Raw genomic sequence first — 6,627 nt, 5'->3', positions numbered from 1 at the left:
GTGATGATTTGGGATGCAATGTCATCTGATGGTGTTGGTCCATTGTGTTTTTTTGAAAACCACAGTCTATGCACCCATTTACCAAGAAATGCTGACCAGCTTTTTGAAGAAGCTGATTTAATTTTCTAGCAGGATTTGGCACCTGCCCACACTGCCAAAAGCACCATAAGTTGGGCAAATGACCAAGGTGTTGGTGTGCTTGACTGGCCAGCAAACTCACCAGACCTGAACCCCATAGAGAATCTATGAGCTATTGTCAAGAGGAAAAAGAGAAACAAGAGACCAAAAATGCAGATGAGCTGAAGGCCACTGTCAAAGAAACCTGGGCTTTCATACCAGCTCAGCAGTGCCACAAACTGATCCCCTTCAGGCCACGCCAAATTGAGGCAGTAATTAAAGCAAAAGGAGCCCCTACCAAGTATTGAATACATGTACAGTTAATAAAATACTTTCCAGAAGGCCAACAATTCACTATTTATTTATTTTTATTTATTTATTATTATTATTATTATTGGCCTTATGAAGTATTCTAATTTGTTGAGATCGTGAATTGGTGGATTTTTGTTAAATGTCAGCCAAAATCATCAAAAGAACCAAAGACTTAAACTACTTCAGTCTGTGTGTGTTGAATTTATTTAATACATGAGTTTAACAAGTTGAAATTTAGTTGAATTACTGAAATAAATTAACTTTTCCACGATATTCTAATTTATTGAGATGCGCCTGCAGCTTAAGGATATTGTCATTATACAACATTGATTAGGTTTTACTCTTCTATAAATGTGATATTCTTAGAGCTGATTTTTTATGTGTGGAAAAAAAGAGAACTTAAAATGAATGCAAGAAGATTTTCCAATGAGCCCAATATGCATTCTGAAGAGCATATATGTCACATTTGAAGTTTAAGTTTGTTTAACATGCAGATCTCCAACAGAGGATGGTGCCACTGAACCGTAAAATAGTATTTTCAGCTTTAAGATGAAAAGCATATATATTTAAGATGAGATACCATACATATCAGTCAGGTGTGGTAGAAATGCAGCTGTTTCTCATTATGAAAAAGAGCAAAGACATTTGTCAGAGCTCCACATCAGGAAATGACATCATCAAACTTATGTGTGTAACTGTAAGGATTTTATCAACTTTAACATCTTGCATAACCAAATCAATGATGCTCATTAACTTGTGCACTGTTGTTCTCATAATGGAGGTTTAAAGAGGGTTAAATAGGTTAATACCTTTATAATCAAATCAGACCTTAATAATCCCAATATAATGGCACCCAAAAGTAATTGGACACTTGAAATTCTCATTACTTTACAGAAAACATTTGATAAAATAATTTATAGCTATTAGCAAAACCAAAGATAAATAAAAAAGGATACTTGCTGTAAATTAAACATTACATCATATTCATGATTAATAGGCTAATACTAGCCTGAACAAAAAAATAAATAATTTAAAAGTAAAAAAAATATATATCTGGCCTGCCTGTTTTATGGGTGTATTTCCTATTTTGTTTGTTGGTTTTTTCCAGATGTTTTGTTTTCCCCATACATTAATATCAACCTCACTATAAAAGACCAAACCAAGCTTTGCTATATTTCACATATATTAAAAGAAAAAGGTGGATCTCTTAAAATTTGTTTAAAGATGGCTTCCAAGGTAACTCCAAATGTGTCAAATGTATAACATATTTGTTATGTGCATCTCAACAGATGTTGAGACATATGTACATGAAATATTTGTCTATATTGGGATTATGGTTTTGTAATTTCTTCAAATTTGACGAAGAGCTTGCTTGAAATATCGTTGTCCTTCTGTGGTGAAAATAAATTGTGGCAACAGCAGTGTCCTGACTTTCACTTAGGTTCTGTATCAAAAAAATATGAAAATTAAGCTCTGCATAAGTTCCAGAGACATGTCCGACATATCACAAACATAATGATTTATTCAACAAGTCTTGAACCTATGAACCGAATGTAGTACCATTTAAATAGATTTTACCATTTAGGCATATGTTACAAAATAAACACACAAAAAGAAGAAGAAAAAAAGAGTCTATTTATCGTTTCGACCAGTTTAGCAATAGCACTTATTAAATATATCATAGTGCTATCGTTGAATGTTGTTGATCAGAATTTTACTCAAAACATCTTCAGCTGTTTACCATTATTTGAATTCATAGCACTGCTGAGGAAGAGCAGTTTTGATTGATTACTGCCCTGGAGAAGATTTTAATCAGGGTTTAATTGCGCTTTAAAATTACACGTGTTATATGTATTTTGCTTCACATCGCCCATCATTAACATAGATTTATTCAGCCTATGTAAAAACAACGAGATATGCGCAAAGAGGAAACCACAAGACCTTTATCATTAGCTTCTGATTGGCAGATGCACTTCATAATTCTTCAGACTCCAAGACGACAGATGTAGACATGGCACTGTTTGGAATGATAACATTTGGGTTGATAGTAGTTTTAATAGGTGAGACTTTAGTATTCTGTTTATTTACTAAAATAATACAATCACAATTGCTCAATATTATTCACAGATTTTGGATTTTTAAAAGGCATTTCCACTTAGCCATTTCGTGGTATGTTCAGTTTAGGGTTGTCTCGCACAAGCTATCTTGAAAACATTTTAAACAAAAACGTTTTGTTGTTGTTGCATAGACCTTCTTGTACTAAGCGTAAATATAGTTAACAAGTCTTAAGAGAAAACACTCGAGCAGCGTACAACTGCTTTACTCAGGAGGGAGCAACTGCTGTTCGTGAGCTTTTGTGCTCTTTAATGCCAAAATATAAGTGCTTCATTGACACTCAGCGAATTTTAATGGTTTCTTTTATGGTTTTAGATAATCTTAATGGACAAATAACGTATCCGGAACCTGTGATGATTAAGGCAAAGAGTAAAGCTGCTCTAATCAGATGCCAAATGAATTCAGCAATGCATACGTCCAACGCTATCCACTGGTACAGCCTCAAGGATCAAGCTGTCAAAAGATTAATGTATGTCGAAGCTGGATCGAAAACATTCAAAAAAGACGAAAATGACAACCGTAAAATAAGTGGATCGGTGAGCGTTGTGGATAAGGTGACACTGACTCTCACAATCTCAAAACTGGAGCTCAGTGATGACGGATATTATTACTGCGCGTACTGGAGTGGAGACAACACAGTGCTAACTATGAGAGGAAATCATTACAAAAACCTGCTTTCATCATCAAAGGGCATTAATATGGAACAGCATCAAGGAGGAGACATTAGACATAATATCATTGTGATGTTGCTTTTGGTAATAAATATTTTATTTTATTAAATGTTCCAAAAGCGTCTCAGAAGAAAGAGCCCTAAACACAATATTTTTAGATACACTGTTGACAAAAGGCTAAAACGGTCACTTTGTCAATCAAAAGTTATTTTACATTTTTTTAATATGGAACAAAATTACAATAATTACGTTATGCAGTATTTTAAATTTTCTAAAATGCATAGATTTTGTTTTCATTTTTACTTGTCACAGTTCCAGATATCAATCTTAATTAGTGAAATGTATGGGGACAAGAATTACATTTCCATTTTACATCTGTTACAAAACTGTTAATCTTAATTAGAAAATATGACGACGAATTTGTATTTTGTTTTATTTACTTATATGTACATTCAAATTACAGTTTTGGCATCACTTCCTCCATAATCAACATTTTTGACCATAATAAAGTTTTATGGAAAACCTTATTTATAAATAAATAAAAATACCACCTCAGAATGTTATCAAACACTGGTAAAATATTTTGTGCGAAGCTAATACTGCAGGTTAATAATTGCATTACTTTCAAAGTAATAAACAGCTGTGTTTCTACAGTGCATGAAGGCACCCAGCATGCAATGCAGCATGAATAGACAATGCTGTAGAGATTTCTTTTTAGTTCTCAATGATTTTATTTGTGCTATTGAACTTGTTTTTGGTTCACTTTTAGCAATTTCCATTATTTATTCCTGTAATGTGGTTAATGCTGTAAATGTTGTTTTTGTTGAGTTACAATTGTTGTGTTTAATTATGTTGAGAATTGATATCACATATTTCAAAGACGTATCTCAGCAGTTGCTTCACTATTACGAAAGATCCATCCACCAACAGTTATGAATATAAAATAAGTTACTGATTAATATTCATGCTTAAATAATGCTGAAATAAAATCCTCATGTCTGTGTTAAGAACAATCTGACAAACTTAGTCATGCAATTAGCTTATTTTATATTCTATGTCATCATTTTGACAAATATTTTTATTTGTTACACTTCTGACATGACTAAATAAGAAATTTGAACATGAATATACAAGGTCCCAGATCCCAAACAATTAATAAGAACTGATCACCATTATTGTGACTTCAAAACAATTACAGCAAACAATTACATTTCTAACAGTCACAGAAAACTTTATAATGTGAATTCACAGTAAAACAAGTCCAGTAAATTACTGTGATGTTAGCATCATTGTGCCATTCATTCACAGTAATTTGTAAGAACATGAGCCAGCATGTATTGATTTCACAGTAAATTACTGACTACAATTATTTATTGTAAAACTGTTTAATCCTGTAAATTTTTACAGTGTAAAATGTAATGGTAATGATATTGCTGTGAAAATGATAATGATTTTAACAAATCATGACACAACCTACTATGTTGCAGGCCTTTCCTTAATGCCTGTTATTTTTTTATTTTTATTTTTTTATATTTTTTTTTAACAGTAAATGATTGTTTAAGCCTAAATACCTTCCATCATATAAAACCTCTGAGAAAACATTCTACACTGCTAATATTAAAAGTGTTACAGCATTTTAAGGTAAAAATACTGTGGAAAAAGAGTGTGGAAACAGATGATGGAACAAATCAGTTACTCAATTATTTTATATCTCTAAAAGGGCATTATTTTTAAAATATGATGATTAAAACAGAGGTATAGGAAAGACATATTATGCTCTGGAACCTCCATCTCAGGAAATGACATCAGCAAACAGTATTTGAACGTCTACGGCTCAGCTGTGTACAACAGTAAAACAGAGCATTACTCCAAACATCTTTCTCTGCTAGATGAATGATGTTTGCATACATGTATATTGTCCTCCTCTCAGAGATTTCAGGTAGGTACCATTTGAAATTAAGCCTTTGAAATTTTCATAAAAAAAAAAAAAACTGTTATGTTTAATTGTAGCAGCTGTTGTTGGAGTGACTTTGGAACAAGGTCAACATATTTTGTTCAAAGCAGTGGGCAAAACTTCATATCTGCCCTGCAATGTGACCGGTTTGCAACCTTGGAATAATATCCATTGGTACCAAAAGAGAGAAGGTGAAGCCCCATCAAGACTCCTGTATATCAGTGCACTCGGCAGCTTTATTCATGATACCAACAATCCCCAAGCAAATGACTTCACCGTGGACCGAACACAGCTTTATAACCTAAAACTGAGCAACACAAAACTGATTCATGCTGCCGTTTACTTCTGTGCCTACTGGGACTTAAACAACCACAGTGAAAACATTCACGCACATACTGTACATTAACTTAAAGATATTGAGAGCATTCATTAGATTTCATTAGACTTTTCTAAATATAAATGTGACATAATGTGACATTTCATGCATCTTGAAGAGCAATGCAGCAGGGATGCTTTATTTTTTCTGCATTACATTTTTAAATATCTCCAATATTTGAACATTTGCTTTTTTAACATGCAGATCTCCAACAATGGATGGTGCTATTGAGCTGGAAAAGATAATATTTTTTAAAAGTATTAAAGCTCTACTCAAGTTAAATTAAAAATGTAATTACTTCTAATAAGTTGTATTTTACTACATTTTTTTTTTATTGTGATTCTGATCAAACCACATATTAAAAGAGCATTGACATTTATCAGAGCTCCACCTCAGGATATGACATCAGGGTACTGAACAATTTTCTTCAGTGGGATTTACAAAATATTGTTGAGAAGTGTACAGAAAACTTTATATACAATATTCGTGTCTTACATATCTGAGTGAACGATGTTGATAAACCTGTTTCTCTCATAATGATCCATGATGAAATTAAATAAGATTAAAAACTTGAAGGTGGTGAAATAGGTCAAATAAAATAGGTTGATATTAATTAATAAAGCATAAATCAGATCTTGGAAAATTCAATAAAGTGGCACTAAAAGCAATTGGACACTTGCAATTCTCACATTTTACAGAAAACATATTATAAAATAACTGTAATAGAAAAACTAAACTAAACTAAAAAAGGATACATGCTGAAAGCTAAACATTACTATCATGGTTAATACTGGACAAAATACAATACTTATCAGTTTTATGATCTCACAAAAAATTTACATTAATTAAAATAACCTTAAGAATTGGTATCATTCATATAATGATATTTACAGGAAAAAGGTCCATCTTTCTAATAATAAACATATATCTTATATATGGGGATAGTATAGGAAACTCCATATTTTATATTGCTATACTTTATAAAGCACTTATTGCTATACTTTATAAAGTAATCTGAAACTCAATTAGTGTAAAAGGCTCATGCTAAATTGCTTGTAAGGTAACTCTATTTCAGGAAATGA

Source organism: Carassius gibelio, chromosome B2, assembly GCF_023724105.1.
Source record: "Carassius gibelio isolate Cgi1373 ecotype wild population from Czech Republic chromosome B2, carGib1.2-hapl.c, whole genome shotgun sequence".
NCBI lineage: Eukaryota > Metazoa > Chordata > Actinopteri > Cypriniformes > Cyprinidae > Carassius > Carassius gibelio.
The sequence above is the reverse complement of the archived record's forward strand: the minus strand, read 5'-3'. Positions refer to the sequence as shown.